An 18,514-nucleotide genomic window follows, 5' to 3' on the forward strand; every position below is an offset into this window, starting at 1 on the left:
TTTCTTATTATCCATCCGACCACCTTCCATCCATCAAGGAGCAAGAGGACTTTCTTCTCCGTCACGTCATCTCATCCATCCACATCTTCTCCGGATTGCTACGAAGTTGGAGATTCCTTCCTTTGGCGCATCAATCGTGGAGTCCGCTTGGCCTCACATCCATCTTCGACGAGAACCTTTGGGAGAATCATTAGCTTTACTTTTCTTCCATGTTTAAGCATAGATTAGATTTTTGGCATATCAAGTGTTTGTTAAAATTCCCCTACAGTTTTGAATGTTGTTTTCCTTTAGATTTCTCTTGCTTGTCTCTTTGTTCATGCACTTATTTACTTGTTGCACTCTTTACTTTATTAATGCAATTTGTTCTTGATATTTAGTGTTCTTTCCATTGTTTAGAATTAGAACTTAAGACAACAACCCCCCCCCATCCAAACCAAAAAGAGAAAAAATCCAAATCCCCAATTGTAATAACCACTAGAATTACCACACACCGTCTACAATCGTTGGGAGACGACTCGAGTTGCCCTATACTACTTTAGTTAGGGGATTCGGTATTAATTAAATTGACGTGCTCATTTAGACGACGATTTGAGAACGCGTTCACCCACACAATGCTATAATGCTCTCACTCCTGTACCACTATCAACAATGGTCTAGTGAAAGCCAACAATAATCAACAATACCTACTACTAGCATTTAGTTGTTATGATGCACAGCTCAACTAATAATGACTACATCTACCATGGTATACTCAACATCAATCAGAATAAGTCAGCACAGATCAACAATAAAGAAATGAGACTGTATTGATATCAAATAGATCATATTCAAGGTCAACAGTTATGTATCAAGCAACGAGTGTAATAAGGATAACAATGAGATAATTAACAATAGATAATAAGTCATGCACTTACGAATAAGACCTATATTGACCAAGTACAGGGGTACCCACTTGGTATGATAAACGCCAAATAAGAACCCCCAATAAAATTTGTATATAACAGGATCAACAGATCAAGCACCTACAATTTAAAATAAATAACACCCACTAAATATAATAATATATTTAAATCTTGTAACAAAGTACGTCCCCTATATACTCCACATCTAGCCTCAACCGGATTTAACCTAACCCAATCCAATTAGATCCATAATCCAATTATTACATCTGGATCCAAACCAAGTAAAACTTCCATAGTAATCAAATCTTTAAAGATAACTATAGATACAAATGCTGCATGATTCATGTCACATTCAACACCAAATAACATGTGCGAAGAAGGGCATGGAACTTGCATATCTCCACACAATTAATAACCATGGGAATACATTGAAAGCATGTACCAGGCACAAAATTTAGCTCTAATATGGGAATCAAAAATTATAATCTCTCGTTAGACTAAAATCAAATTCATCATACCACCACAACACATGTTTTTATGCCTAGGCCAAACCCCATCCACTTCAATTTGCTGTACAATTTTATATAAAAAAATTAATAGAAAAAAGGCAGACTTCACTAAAGCATATCATCAGACAGTTCATCTGCATAAACTATTTATCAACCCTTCAACAAACAGGACGAATTGAAGAAGCCATCAAATTCGAGAAACTCCATTCCGACAACAAAACGTAACTGCACCCCCTTTATTCCACTCATCTGATCGCCCTTATCTCCCCCATAAGCACCCAAGAATGATTTGAGATGGAACAGGGAGGAGTACCTAATAGAAAAGGTGTAACCCTCTGCCTCCCGAAAACTATGTCTGTTCCCAAGTCCTGGAAGGTTGGCAGAAGCCGACCGAGGATTCACTCTATCTTCATCGACGATCGAAGAGAACGATAGGATGAAGAACTGGAGCACTGATTGATGAGAGGAGGGAGGCTGAATCTTTCTGGATTTGTCGGTAGAACTTGGCCGCGCGAGGTGTCAAGCAACCAAGGCGGCGATCTGTCGAGAATGAGATGGAGAAGAAAACCTACGCGTGCATGAGAGAGACGAAAGGTGCGTCGTGCTAGGGTAAGTTGGAATTTAACAAAACCCCGCAATTTCCCCATTAATCCTTGTTAACCTAAATGAGTTGATTAATTGGGCTAATTGGTTGGCTAATGGGATGATTGGGCTAGTTTAATTGAGCCTCAATGGTAAACCCAATTTACAGCCCAAACCCATTAATAACTTAAGTCTTAATTGATTAATCCAACCATACATTATATATATATATATATATATATATATATATATATATAAACAGAGTTGTCTGTCTACAAATTTTTCGCCTAAACATCATTTCTATAAATAGACATATTTATCTATATGGAAACAAACTTACACAGTTATAATTGATTGATAATATAACTTTTCATCCATATTAATACCACAAATCTTTAAATGCATTTTAATCCATATTAAGCATAATACTTGAATTATTATTATTACACTATATATATATATATATAAATAAAGTTGTTTGTCTACAAATCTCCCACTTAAACACCATTTCTATAAATAGACATATTTATCTATATGGAAACAAACTTACACAGCTATAATTGATTGATAATACAACTTTTCATCCATATTAATACCATAAATCTTTAAATGCATTTTAATCCATATTAAGCATAAATTTTAATGCTTGAATTATTATTATTAAATGGTAAAACACAGATTCCTAAATATATTGAATAATTTAAAGATCCTAGCAAATACCACATATTCCAAATGAGGGCGAGGTTGCATACACTCTATAAATTAGGATTGCAATATCTTTACTCACTCACTTTAGGCTGAAATAAAAAAATAGATCCTCTGTTTAATCTCATCTGAGAGGTTAACCCTTCGAAAATGCAGCGGGCGTTGAAACTCCGATTAGTTTGTTGTTAGGATCTACATGCATATGGAAACAACTGAGATTTTAGCTTGAAGTGTGTCTTTCATGATAAAGAGGTTGTATATATATTTTTTATGTATATATCTGATTGCTATTAGAAAATATAAATATAATTGCTCTTTCTATATATTTGTAGGGTGAACGCATACATGGAACAATAAAACGTCCGATCATGGAGAAAGTGAAACTCATTATCAAAAAAGGTCATGTATTTGCCATAAAAAAATCATTGTTAGCCCTAAATTCAAGTTTTTCATTATCGGTTGTAAATATTTTTAATCTATATTAAGCATAAATTTTAATACTTAATTAAAATTTAAGCATAAATTTTGACTAGCCGTTTAAAATATGCATTTTAATCCATATTAAGTATAATTTTTAATGTTTGAATTATTATTATTATCGGTTGTAACAAAAAAACAGCTTTCGATTTAACCGAAATAAAAAATCAAGTTTTCCATTATCGATTGTAAATATTTTTTCTGAATTTTTATTTAGGTAATATATAATTTATTTTCTAATTGTACAATCTATAGTCAATTTAACTTATTTATATTTTAATTATTTATTCAAATACTAATACTTACTAATTTTAATTGTTAGTTATATAAAATAACGTCCCGTGCATTGCACGGTGAAACACTAGTTAGGGATAATAGTTAACTTAAACATGAATTAATTCTCCCTTAAATTTAAATTATTTATAATTAACTCTAAAATTTCTCGTATCTTACATTGGTCACATGTAAAATGAATGTTGAGGTAGCGTAAAATGATTATTTAGGATTTCCCCTTGCAATTACTTTTATAAGATAATCAAGGCGCTTAGAACTCCTTCCAATGACCTCCACGTTATCCCGTCGATCCACTCTCGATGCTGAATTATAATTAACCCCAAAATTTCTCGTATCTTACATTGGTCACATGTAAAATGGACGTCGAGGTAGCATAAAATGATTATTTAGGGTTTCCCCTTGCAATTACTTTTATAAGATAATTAAGGCGCTTAGAACTCCTTCCAAGGACCTTCACATTATCCCGTCAATCCACTCTCGATGCTGACTTGGCATCTTCGGGCGCATGTATCCCTTTTGAGCGATCGGAATGATGACATAGAGGTTGCTGGATCAGCTTTGATTCCATCGTACCTTATCCATCTCCAAACACCTGGAGCCTTACAGGCACCTAGAGCCTTCCAAGTGCCTAGAAGCTAAGGTGTCCTTGGTCAATGGGGACTCACCACCTCATCCGCCTCGCAAATCCGATCAGCTGACATCTGAATGCCTGGATCGTCCAATCACCCGGATGCAATAGGGGCACCTGAAATCTGAAACTTCGATCCCTCAATTTCTTTCATCACAAAGTTAGTACAAAACATAGATGATAGGAAATTAAAGTTTTGACAGTTTACCAACTATCTAGTCTTCACTTTTAAATTTCTAGTAAAACCCTAAGTCAGACCGACATCTATTGTTCCCCTTTTGGGAACGCGTCCTCACATACTTCTCTCAAGAGAAATTACCTCTTCCAACCATTTGGTCCTCCATACTTGGTTGGACTTTTGCTCAACATCTGATCCTTAGCCCTCAGGACTTTCCTCCAATATCTGGTCCTTGCTGACTCATTGCTCAGTTAGACGTCTAGTCCACTAACCCGCCTAAACTTCCTGTTTGGTGCTTTGATCTACCAAGTCTTTCTACTCAATCTTCTAAACTAGGACTTTCTTGCCCAGTCCTCCGGATTAAGACTTCCTTGTGCTTCCTGCACACTCATTTCAGCTCATTAATACACACCACAAGCTTAACTTGAACATTTTTCCATGATCAAAATCACATTTCGATTATTTGGTGCTCCCTGCACCAACACAGTAGGTGTTGGTCCGATGTAGGATTTCATTGGAAACTTACTAGACAATTGTAAAACTATCTAATTTCCTATAAATATATATTTTGCTAACTCTCTGATGCAGAAAATTAAGGGACCGAAACTTTGAGTTCTGGGCGATCGGACGATCCAGGCGCCTAAAAGGGATCCAAGAGCCTAGAAGAGATCCAGGCGCTTAGATGTCAGCTGTTCGGGCTACCAAGGCAGATGAGGTGGCGAGTCAGGATTGGTCAGAGGCACCTCAACTTTCAAGCACCCAAAGAAGGATAAGGCGCGGCAGAGTCAAAGTTAATCCGACAACCTCTACGTTAGCATTCTAGGCATCTGGAAAGGATACAGGCACCCAGAAATGCTAAGTCAACATGGAAGCACCCGGAAGGAGATCCAAGCTCCCAAATCGGTCAATAAAAGTAGCTGCGAGGGGAACCCTAAATCATCAATTCATGCTCTTCTCACGATAACTCTAAATGCGAACGAAGCACCCGAGATGCTGCCATGATGTCAGAAAGCTGCACCGACAACCACACACACTCTTCCATTCTTTTGTTGGTAACTTTAAGTTTTACATTATTTGTCTTTTGTAATTTATTATTAGGATAGTAAAAGTGTTACTGATCCTACATCTTGTGTAAAGGTGGGACTCTTTCTCGTAAGTGAAAGAGTTATAAGTGAATTATCCAACGTAAGCGGTCAAAGACTACGGGCCTTCAAGTAATAACTAGTGATTATGAACCAATTAAAAATTAAGAGTTACTATTTCTTCCACTGTATATTCAAGTTATGAGTTTTTTGAAAAAGAGTGAAACAACGATAAGTGTTATTCAAGCCCCCCCCCCCCCCCCCCCCCCCCACCACCTCTAGTGCTCACTTCAATCCTATATCTATTAGGCATCTAATCGCCATGTGTCTAGTCAATTGTGACTAACTTGGACTTCTCCATTATCAAACCTACTTGACTTTTTTTCTCTCATATCAAATATATTGATGTTAGGAAGTATACTGAAAAGACTTGTCTTTTGTATATAAACATTTATGAAATAAGAAATCATGTTTTGGTCAAATGATTGCAATAGTGTATTTTGCAATAAAGTCCTCTTAATTCACATTGTAGATAACTTGGTGTCTGTGAGACACAGAAGACCATGATTATCAGTCCCTTGTGAATTATAAACTAAGGCTCACAACCAAGATGGCGTTGGACAACCCATCGGGAACGGTTGTAGTGTAATTCGGTGACTGTCTGTCTTGACTGTAGAATTACACTAGTGCACTTTGTGTGTATTGAGTAGGACCATTGAGGTTGTTCAATTTACTCTGACTCACAAATTGAACAAGACCTCTGTTATTATAGATTATGCACTCTTAATCCCGATGTAATAAATGGGCACCTATAGGTAGTAATTATTGCTTTGATTTACCAAAGGGTGAGATCTTTCCGTCAGATCAAATATTCCCGGTAAGTTGGGTGATGTTGCTATCTATACGGTGTGCCATTAATTATAGAAGGAATCCGTGTCCCAGTAGGGCTGATGATGTCCCCTTGGAGAGCTCATAAGGATTGTCAAGTCAAATCTTGCAAGTGGACTTGGTCCGGCTGACAATAAGGTTGAGTGGTACTATTCAAGGTCTTAGATGTCGATTATTGAGTTGTCAGTGAACTCAGATAATTGACGGACATACGATATCTTAAACACGGGGAGCAATGCATAAAATAATAAGAAGGAACCCATAATGTAATTTGGGGATTGGATTGGTAGTGCAACAATGATCCTCTAGTGGAATGGATCGTTGTTGATGGATGTAGGTGTGTATTCGGGGTTGAATACGGGATCCGAAACCCATCAGAAGGCCAGATCCAATACCTCCTCGAGGTCCCCGCTGTAGCCTAAAGACATCTTCAAAAGGATGCAATCAAACGGATGAGATTAGTTCTCAGCCGTCGGATGAGATTTAATCTCGACCGTTGGATGAGATTAGTTCTCGACCGTAGGATGAGTTAATGGATGAGATCAGCTTGTATCCGTGGGATTAGATCAAGTTGCATCCATTGGATCGAAATAAATAAAGAGGAATAGAAGAGAATAGATTAGAACCGTTGGATGAGATTAAGTCGTCTCCGATGGACGAGATCTATCCGGTTCGGTTTTAATTCTCTTTGGAAGGAAGAACCGGTTCACGAGGTGAACCAGACATGGTTCATTGAACCACACGCCCAAGTGATCTAATCATGGCCATTGGATCGAGAGATCAAGTTATATTAAAAGAGATTATATCGTAACCGTTAGATGAGATTAAGTTGCATCCGATGGATGAGATCTCTTCGGTTTAAGTTTTATTTCTCTTTTAATATAGAATTAATTCATGGAAATAATTCAATATGGCCGGCCACTTATAGATAAGGTTGGAAATAATTATTTTAATTATTTCCGAAAAGATCTAACGGCTAGAAACCAAGCAAGCTAAATCCAAGGGCCTAGATTTAAGATGTTTCTATAATTTGGAAATAATTCATGGAATTAATTCAAATTGGAATAATTCTTAAGAATTGGCAAAGGGTGCTTGGTCTTGGGCGTGAGGCTATAAAAGAAGGCTTGAGGGGGTGGGCGGCAAAGAGAACAACAAGAAGAAGAGAGAGAGATACCGAAACGATTTCGGAAACCTCTCCTCTTCTCCTTGGTGCCGCCGCCCCCCCCTTCTTCTTCTTCCTTCCCTTTTTTTTTTCTTCTTCTTCCACCGCCCCTTCTCCTTCTTCTCTTGAGGTGGCCGAACCTCCTTGTCCAAGGTGGTGGCCGGATCTAAGCAAGGGAACGAGACAAGGCGAAGTTGCAGCGAGAAGAAGAAAGGAGATCCAAGGCTTCTTCATCCGGAGGTTGCAGTTCCTTATTTCTGGAGGATCGTTGTCCACCCAACGTCCAGGAAGAAGAAAGGAATACAGCGGAAGGCAGCGAGGTCATCAAAAGGTTCTGGTAAAATTTTATTTTTCCGCAGTTTTTAATTTTACTAGAACTAGTTTAATAAACCGTAGATAATAATTTAGGAATCGGCGATCCTGAAGGATCAATTGATCTAGTCTTTTTGTAGACTTTGTCAATTGATCCAAGGCGGGATAAATTTTTGTTCTGTGGGGTTCTATGCTCTTCGGAGCGGATAGAATCCGGATCGCAGGACGGAGATCCAGATCGCCAACAAATGGTATCAGAGCGAGGTTCTCCGATTCCGGAAATAAATTATTTCGGTTTAGTTTTGCATGCTTATAACATATATTTAATAGTTAGAAAATTGCAATAGATTAACTCGGTGTTGCAGGATAAATTTTCCAACTATTGTGGCCAAATATATGTGATTGTATTGTGTGTGTTGTGCATGTATAGGATTTAAATACGGGGGTTGACCGTATTAGTTTAATTTTTTGCAAAATTAGATCTTATGTAAACTCCTTCAAAGGAGTATAGGAAAATTTTGTAAAATTTTATTTACATGCATCGACCGGGTTCCTAGCAAGGCGCGGATCTTTGAGGCCACAAAGGCGCAGCGGAAGAGGAAGCGAGACGGTCAAAAAGCCGAGTTGCAGCAAAAAGAAAATAAAAGGCCATAATAGTTGGAAATAATTTTATTTTTATTATTTCCATATTTATTGCTGTTTTATTTTTTTGCTGTATATATATATGTGTGTGGTTGTGTTTAATTAATTAAACATAAAATACACATAGGTTAATTTCCTATCCCTTAAGGACAATTAAGGAAAATTATGCGCGTATAATAACGAACTCCGAAATTGATCTTGTCTAGGAAGGGGTGGTTGCTCCCATATCCAAGAAGGCCTTTGCCTCGCCATAACCTGGAGATCAATTAGGAATTAGTTTTTTATACAAGCATGATTAGATAGGAAATTAGAAATAATTATGAAAGCATAAATAAGGAATTCAATAATTGATTTTGTCTAAGGTTCGCCTGGAAATCAATTTATTGAATTAATTATTAATGTGATCATAATTTAAAATCCTCAAAGTAAAAACTAAGTGGGAGAGGGATTCTTCGAATCCCGCGGTCTCCATTACTGGTTTGTAGGTGATGCATACAGACTTGCGTGCTGGCTTAGACCTTCCTCCCCAACGGATGGGTCTGTATGCGGATCACCAGACAAACTTCCTAAGGGATGGTTATAGGAAGCTACTTAGCTCGCGTATACGTCCACACTAACGTGGCATACGTAACCCTAAGTAGTGGACTTAGTACCAAGTAATGGTGTACACTTAGAATGCAGTTAATAGTAAACGTCCACACTAACGTGGCTTGCTATTAAATGTGCATGACCAAAGTAGGACCAACTATTAATTTTATTGGTCATAAAGATAGGTTGACCAGATAATAAAATTAATGGGTAAAACCTCCTTTTGCGAATGTTTGAGTTAGTATACGTCCACACTAACGTGGCATGCTAATTCTTCGGTGCTTGAGGTGTTGGTGAATTTAATTATATTGTTTTGAGGAATCAATATAATTTTAAATTCGAATATTTGACCAATGGTTATTTTCATGATTTTTCAAGAAAATGGCCTTCAACCCACTAGCTGTCATACTAAAAGAAAACAAATTTACTAGTCCCAACTACATAGATTGGAAAAGAAATCTGGACATAGTGTTGACTGCAGAAGAGTACAAGTGCGTACTTTTTAAGGTCTGTCCTAGTGCACCTGAAAGGGATGCTCACGAAGATGAGATAGAGAGACATAAGAAATGGGTTAAGGCAGATGAGATGGTGCAGTGTTATATTTTGGCGACCATGTCAAAAGAACTGCGACATCAGCATCAGGCCATGACGACTGCTTATGACATAATGCTCAATCTCGAGAAACTCTTCGGACATCAAAGTCAGGCTACCAGGCAGGTGACCAAGCAGTTAAGACATTGGAAAGAAGACTATCCCCTTAGAAAGAAGAACAATAGGAGTGCATCTTCCTCCTTAGTAGTTGAAACATGTTTAGCGGTGCTATCTACCAGAACCTGGTGTGTAGATACGGGAGCCACTGATCATGTCTGCAATAATTTGCAGGGGTTCCAGGAAACCCGACGGCTACTTGAAGGAGAGATCACCGTCTATATGGGCAATGCTACGAAAGTGGCGGCTGTTGCAGTGGGAGACGTCTATTTACCTTTTGGTAGAAATAGAACTTTAGTATTAAGAGATTGTCTTTATGTACCCGGGTTTAGAAAGAATTTGATTTCGGTTTCTAAACTGTATAAGGACGGATATTCAGTCTATTTTGATAATAATGTTATTATCAAGAAAAATAGTAGCATTATCTGTTCTGGTACGTTGGTAGATAATCTATATACATTAACTCCCACGATGCAACGAAGGGTGGTTTGTTTTATAATCCTAAGGATCAGAAGGTCATCGTTAGTACGAATGCCCGATTCTTGGAAGAGGATTACGTAATAAACCACCGCTACAAAGTGGCAGCTGTTGCAGTGGGAGAAGTTTATTTGAAAGTTTGAGAGTGATAAAACTTTAGTTTTGAGAGATTGTCTTTATGTACCTAATTTTAGAAAGAATTCAATTTCGGTTTCTAAATTGTTTAAAGACAGATATTCAGTCTTATTTGATAAATAAAGTTATTTTTCAATAAGAATGAGGTCAATATCTGTTATGGTACATTGATAGGTAATCTGAATACTCTCAACCCAATAATTTCTCACGATGCAACATAGTACGAATGCCCGATTCTTGGAAGAGGATTATATTAAACCACCAGCCCATAAGCAAGATTGTTCTAGAAGAACTTAGGGGAGAAAGTCCAGTGTCAATACCAACAGTACAAGAGGAAATACCACAAGTAACTGCACCGCGTGTCACAATTGATACGCAGTTATAGACGGTGCCTTATCGCAGTGGGAGGGTTGTCAGGCAACCTGACAGATACATGTTCTTGGGAGAGTCTTTGGATTTGGTCCCAGGTGAACATGAACTCGATCCCTTGATCTACGACGAATCACTTCAAGACAAAGATGCATAGGGATTCTTGGCATGGGAGCATTTTGGGTTTTTACATGAAAATAAATTATGAAATGGATCGATTTGATCTTAATTGTCCTATATTGCATAAATTGAGGCTTGATATAATTTTCATGATTTAATGGCAATTTTTGGCATTAATTTGATTTTTATTGATTTTAGGGTTAAATCGGATCCGACTCGAGCTCAATCGCGGTCAAATCAAGTCAAATTTTCAAATTGATCAAGCCAACATGAAGGACATGACTTAGATCGAGCTTGATCAAAATTTCAGAATTTTTTGGAAACCCTAAGAAGCCCTAAAGCCCTAGATCAAGTTCTGCACCGTTGGATCAAAATGGACGGCCAGATTAAACTGATTAATCAAGTATATAAACCGAAGGTTTAAGGGATGAACAGTGGCTCCGCCACTGTTCATCGTCCCGAACGCGCGAACGCTGCTCGGCTCGACGACGTACCACACGGCCAGTCCCCGTCCACCCAAACTTCTTCCATCGCGTTCCTTGATCCTTGAAGAGGTGGAAGCCGGCCGATTGGGTATAATCCGGCAGCTGGACGTTGAGCGGCGGAGAGGGTTTCTTCGCCGTTCGAAACTTCTGTTTTCTGCGTGTTCCGGCCGTTCACGGCACAATCAGAAGCCGCGACTCCGCTGAGGGGTTCTCTGAGGAGCGTGGAGAGCTTCCAATCACTATCAATCTCATCGGAGCACGAAGAAGCAGAGAAAATCCAGTTTGCATCTTCAATCTCGCTGCGTGCACTCTGTTCTTGGCCGGGAGGGTTTTTCCGGCCGATTGCGTGTTGCTGGCAACGAGCAAACCACACGACGACGGATTTGAAGCAACAAATGGATTCAAAAGCTGATTGACAACCAGCCTGAAGGAATTCGAAGGAAGAGAAGAGGATGGATGGATTTCTGAATTTCTGTTTTCTGCATTTCTGATTTCTTGTTTCTGTTGTTTCTGATTTTGTGTTGTTTTCTCTATAATTGTTTTCGATTTTAATCAATTGCTCTAATGTTAGAAACCTTGGATGCTTTTGAAGTAAATAGTTTGCTTGGTTTGAATTACAGAATTACATTGAGTTCGGTTTCTGATTTCGTTTCTCAAATTGCCATTTTTGAAACTCTTCTGTCAATTCTGATTGTTACTGTAGCGTGCCAATTTGTTTGAATTTCTTCCAAGTTCATTGTGTCGGTTTGCTAGGGTAGTGTATTAGCAACAGGGATTTCATTGCTAACTAATTGGGTATGAAAAGTTTAAATTGCATGAACTAGTTGCCCATTAGAATTGCCTTGTTTGCACTTCATAGTTTAAGTTGAATTTCATGGTATTGGTTTTAGGTTGAGTTTCACATGAAAAGTCTTTAGATTTTAGCTTTGATTCCATGTTTCATAGATTAGTGCAAAGTTAAGTTGAATTTCATAAATTGCTTTAGAGCATAACTAGGGTAAGTTGAATTCCTTTATTTTGAATTGCATTGCATTTTAGGAGATAATTTGATTTCATTTTATAGTGCATTTCATCAAATTTATTGCATTTTTAATTTACATTTCATTTAAAAACACCAAAAACCCCATTTTTATTAGAAAAACCCAAAAAAACGACACCGATAAGCTCAATTTAAACAATTTTCTACTAGTCCTTGGAAAAACACGACTCGAGGCCCCTATACTTCATTTATTTGTATTTATCGTGGGTTTTCGATAAAATCTATAAATTCTAATTTGAAGCCCTATCGTGACACCTAGTTTAGGGCTTTTCAAATTTTGGCGCCGTTGCCGGGGAATAACTAGTAGAAATTGTTTGATTTTAGCTTGTGCATAGTTTTCATTTCTTTATTTCTATTTTTCTTGATTTGATTGTGTATCTACTTGATTCTTCATCATTGTTGGTTTGCAGGTGGAGTTTGATACATTGATTGAGAGGATGTGGTACGGAGACTCATTTTATCATCAGCAACCCTCTCAACAATTTCAACAGCAAAATCAACTCCAATTTCAACAAGTTCAGCAACCCTATCATCCTTATCAGCAAGATTTTCAGAGTGGACATCCTCAATATCAATTCCAACAACCTTATCAGGATTTTCAACAAGTGAACCAACAGTTTCAGTATCAAGAGCAGAATTTTCAACATCCATACCAGCCACCACAACAATTCCAGCAAAACTACAATGAGTTTCAGCAACAATCTCAAAATTTTCAGCCTCAATTCTCAAATTACCAACAACCACAATTTCAGCCACCATATCAGAATTTTCAGCAATTTTCCAACAATTTTGAGCAGCCTTTCCCATTTCAAGAGCAACAAAACTCAGTTTCAAACCAAGTCGACTATGGGAATTCCATTGAAATGATGCAACAAGTCTTACAACAACAACAAAAGAATATTTTGACACTACAAACCATGGAAAAACAACTTGAGCAACTTGTAAGCGACATGAACAAAGGGCTAGCTCAAAATTCAAATTTTCATGAAGAAATTCCAGCAGCTTCATTTCCAGCCCAAAACAGCCCTGAAATTGACTTTTCAGCATCTATTGATGGCCAAAGTTCAAAACCAAGCCCCTCCTTAGTTGATAATCCAATTTTGGCGGAAGAACATGAAGAAAACCGAATTTTTGAAGATGGAACAGCAGCTACATCAACTCAAAAATCAGTCCCAAATTCAACGAAAAATAATTCAGCTCAAGAGGAGGAACCAAGAGAGGTCGATTTCAGTTTAGATGTTGGAGAGCATGTTTTAGCCATTGATCTGGAGCCTACTTGTGACTTACATTCAGAGGGAGATGGCCAGGTGAGTGTAGGGGATTTTACTGTTCCCCAGGAATCACCACTATTGATTGATGCATCCGAGGATTCAGAGGATAAGTATGTGAGTGTAGGGGATTGCACTGAGCCCCATGGATCACTCATATATACTGAGCAGTCACAGCTTGAGATGAAATCTTTACAAAACAATTGAAGATAGATGGAGATGTACATGTGACGACTGTTGATGATTTTGTTGGAATTAAAGGTGAAGAGAAAAGGGAATTGCAAATTCAAGAATTTAAAGATATATGGTGGGAAGCTTATGAAAACTCTAGATTTTGCAAGGAAAAGATCAAGAATCTTCAAGACAAACACAGAGTTAAGAAAATGTTGGGAATTGGTGATAAATTTCTTTGGTACAAATCGAGGCACAAATTGTTCAAAGGTAAGTTGAGATATCAATGGAAAGGTCCTTTTTGTATTATTAACGTTTTTCCCTATGGAGTGGTTGAGATTAGGGGCAAAGCAAAAGGACATACATGGAATGTTGATGGCCACCGGCTCAAGAAATTGTTTGAAAGTCAAGGAGCTAGAGGTGGATGGATTGGACAATATGGATATCTACCCTACTTGAAGGGGAGTTTGTTCCAACTTTCACTTCTTTTTCATTGTTAATACCATATGTTGCTTTTACTTTGCATTTTCAGTTTAAATCAGTAATAAAATTCATTTTCATGAGCATTTTGGATTTTGCATGCATGGTTTAGGGTAGGGAATAAGAACCTTGAAAGTGTACCCCCTAGGACCTCTTTATATCATGTTAGAAGCTCTTGAAGGAAAATTACATTTGATTGATTATTCTAGGATTTAAATCCATGGATGAACACTTTGGAATGCTTGCATGACCCTTAGTGATGGAACCTAGATTGATGAACTTGAGAAAATGCAATTTTTATACCTAGTGAGGTTTGTGTGATGCACTTAGGTGATTGCCACACTAGAACTTGCTTGTTTTCTTTCAAGGCTACAATATCTATGATGGGTCCACATTTATTTAGGTTTAAAAAAAAAAAAATTCCCCCCATAAACCATCCACCTTTCATGCTTTATCCATGCTTTTCCATTTCTCTTTGAAATTTTTCTTCCCCATTTTCGATTCACTTTTCATGCTCTCTTGGACATGGGTATTTTTAAATGTTATTAATGTTCCTTTGCCCGAGACGGTCAATGATTTAAGTGTGGGGGAGGAGGTTTGAATTTTTGAAGAAAAAAAAAATTTTTTTTTTTGAGAAAGAATGAGAAGTGTGCCAAAAGTTGGAGGTTTTGTGCCAATTTTGATTAAAAGCAATGTGAAAGAAAGAATTTCAAATAGAGCACTTGAGATGTTCTTCATTGTTATGATGTTATGATGATTTTTGTGATGATCTCTAAACAAAGGTTCACATGAGTTGTTTTTAACCTCTCATTGGTTTCTTTGCTTTTGAATTGCTAAATTGAGATGGAAATGAGTTGATATCAGAATGAAAGAATGAAATGATCAAAAGAAGAAGAAGTTTTCCATTGAACCAATTATGAAGATGAAAACAAGAAGTTAATTGCTTAAGTGGATAAGATTTGAACCAATGATTTGGTTTCATTGGCTGACCATAGGATTGGACAAGAAAAATGATTCTGAACTGTTCAGAATTGATCAGAAAAGGAGGATTCCAATTGCAAAGAAAAGCATAAACCAAAGGGAAATCAAATGCAAGCCAAAAAAAGAAAAGAGATGAGCAAATGTATCAAAGAAGAGATTGGATCAATAGAATGGAATCTGAAAAAATTTCAAAGCAGAAAAAGTGAGATAAGAATGTGGTTCAAGAAGGTTTCAAGAATATGATCGGTTGAAGAACCACAGTAAAACCTACTCCATTGCAGTTGCTATTCTAAACAACAAATTCAGCTTCAACAATGCAAAAAGAAGTGAGGCAAAACAGCAAGAAAAAAAATCAGAGAAAAACAGAAAAAAAAATTCAGAAAAACCAGAAATTGCAGTTTGGTTTTTCAGCCAGTTTTGAGCAATTTTTACGGCACTGATCCGAATTCGAATTTCATGGAAATTTGCATGGCTATTAGCCTCATCAATCAAGCTTCATTGTGCAAAAAGAATGGAGGCAAAAGAGCAAGAAACAAGATAGAAAAGCAAGTTTTCGTTTTGAGAAAATCAGTTTTTCAGCTCCAATTTTTCAGCCATGTTCCCTAATTTGCTGCTATTAATCCGAATCTGGATTTCATGAAAATTTTGCATGGATATTAGCCTCATCAATCAAGCTTCATGATGCAAAAAGAATGGAAGAAAAAGAGCAAGAAACAAGGGAGAACAAGCCAAATTTCAGATTCAATTTCAATAATTTTCAGAATTAAGCATGCATTGATACATTGAAATTGTGGTTTCATGTGATACTTCAGAAAGATTAAGATAGGCGTCCTCCAGTCTGTTGGTTCGACAACTCGGGATGCCTGATCCACTTGCGATATCAACAATTCTTGGATGGTGGGTTCTTCCAGCTGCCAAGTGGATAACGAGCTGGCCAGTTTAGCCAGATTGTCAGCTCTCTGGTTATCAGCCTGGGGGATCTTCTGCAAAATGACTTTTTGAAATTCAGCCTTCAATTTTTCCACGGCTTTAGCATAGCGCTTCAGGCGGTCGTTGCGGACCTCAAAGGTGCCTTTTGTCTGTTGGTCTACCAACTGAGAATTAGAGTGAATGACGACTCGCCGGGCACCTAAGTGTCTGGTCGCTTGTAATCCTGCTAAGACAGCTTCATACTTGGTCTCATTGTTGGTGGCCCAGAAGTGAAGTTTGACCGCGAGTTGTAATGTGTCATCGCCAGGAGAGCACAGCAATACTCCAACTCCACTGCTGCCCTTGGTAGACGAGCCATTGACGAAGACCTTCCACACTCCTTCAGCGTCCTACCCCGTTACTTCAGTCAAAAAATCAGCAAGGGCTTGTGCCTTGATGGCTGTTCTAGGCTGATACTGAATGTCATACTCGCTTAGTTCAGTCGTCCATTTGACAAGGCGCCCCGAAGAATCTGGATTGAGGAGAACCCGATCAAGGTTGCTATTGGTTAGCACCATGATCGGGTGAGACAAGAAGTACGGTCGCAATTTGCGGGCCATCAGCGTAAGAGCTAGTGCTAACTTTTCCAGCGAGGAGTAGCGAAGTTCGTATCCTTTAATATATGACTTGCAAAGTATACAGGACACTGTACTTGGTCTTCTTGTTTGACCAGTACAGACCCCAGGGCCTCCTCAGAGGCGGACAGATACACCCACAAAGATTCATGTGAGATAGACTTGGCCAATACGGGTAACTCCGTCAGGTATTGCTTCAGCTCCATGAAGGTCTGCTCGCACTTCTCATCCCAGGAGAATCGGGTAGTCCGTCGCAAAATCTTAAAGAAAGGTAGACTCCTTGCTGCCGAATGGGAGATGAACCAGGACAGGGCAATGACTCCTTCCCACCAATCTCTGAACTTCCTTAGTGCTTCGAGGAGAGGTCATGTCCTTCAGCACCCGGACCTTCTCAGGGTTGGCCTCAATTCCTCGTTCGGTGACGATATAGCCCAGGAAGCAGCCACCTTTTACGTCGAACAGGCACTTGTTCGGGTTCAGCTTGAGGTCGTATTGTCTCAGAGTGCTGAAGGTTTTGTCGATGTCGTCCGTGAGTTGCCTTCTCTGACTTGATCAACGTAGACTTCTACGTTACGGCCAAGCTGACGCTTAAAGACCCGGTCCATAAGCCGCTGATATGTAGCCCCTGCGTTCTTCAAACCAAAGGGCATGACAGTATAGCAGAATGTGTCATCGGATGTAATGAAGCTAACCTTCTCCTAGTCTTCTCGGGCCAAAGGAATTTGGTGGTAACCCTGATATGCATCCATCATGCATACCAGCTCATATCCGGAGGTCAAGTCCACCAGCTGGTCGATCCGGGGAAGAGGGTAGCAGTCCTTGAGACACGCCTTGTTAAGATCCCAGAAATCGACGTAAACGCGCCATTTGCCCTCGGGTTTGAGCACCAGAACGACGTTAGCTAGCCAGGTATGGAATTGGACCTCTCTGATTTGGCCGGCCTGCCGTTGTTTGTTGATCTCCTCCCGGATGATCTTGTCTTGCTCGATAGAAAAATGTCGCCTCTTTTACCTGACTGATCGCGCGTCCGAGAGGATGTTGAGCCGGTGCTCCATAATGGCGGGGGATCTCCTGTAATCTCCGCGGTTGACCAAGTAAAGATGTCGTTGTTCCGGACCAGGTAGTGGACGAGCTTCTCCCTCAGCTCAGTAGGCAAGTCGGCAGCTATCTGAGTGACCCTGTCAGGATGTTCAGGGACAATCTGGATACTGACCTTGTCCGAGAGTGGCAGTGCGGGGTCCATCTCTTGCACCGCATGTACTTCGGTCGCTGGCTTCCTCTTTGCTGCCCGGAGGTCCGTCTGGATCATGTCGATGTAGCAACTCTGGGCCATACCCTGATCCCCGCTCACAGAGCCGACTTGGCCCTGAACAGGGAATTTGATCTTCTGATGAAAAGTGGACACGACCACCTCGAAAGAGTTGAGGGTCGGCCTGTCCAAGATGACGTTGTAGGCGGACGGAGCGTCCACCACGGTGAAGAGGGTGCTGCGGGTTCTCCTCAATGGCTCCTCCCCGAGGGACAGGGGAAGCTGGATTTGTTTGAGAGGTCGGACTTCGTGCCCTGAGAACCCGAACAGGGAAGTTGCCATGGGTTGCAACTGATCCCTGTCTATCTGCATCCGGTCGAAGGCGTCCTTATACAGGACGTTGACCGAGCTGCCGATGTCAACAAAAATACGAGCCACATCGTAATTAGCGATGGTGGCTCGAAAATGACTAGGGCGTCATCATGGGGAAGGGATACCCCTCCAAGTTTTGAGGCCCAAACTGGATGGAGGGGCTGGAG

General features: G+C 39.3%; 1 protein-coding gene across 1 annotated transcript in view; it reads left to right on the forward strand.

Annotated features, from left to right (window-relative positions):
* LOC141821082 (transcription factor MYB3R-1-like) overlaps window positions 1-18,514 on the forward strand; it is a 38,076-nt gene that overhangs the window by 9,537 nt on the left and 10,025 nt on the right.

Source organism: Curcuma longa, chromosome 2 (assembly GCF_044706935.1).
Source record: "Curcuma longa cultivar G26 ecotype Majalengka, Jawa Barat chromosome 2, ITB_CL_G26_1.1, whole genome shotgun sequence".
NCBI lineage: Eukaryota > Viridiplantae > Streptophyta > Magnoliopsida > Zingiberales > Zingiberaceae > Curcuma > Curcuma longa.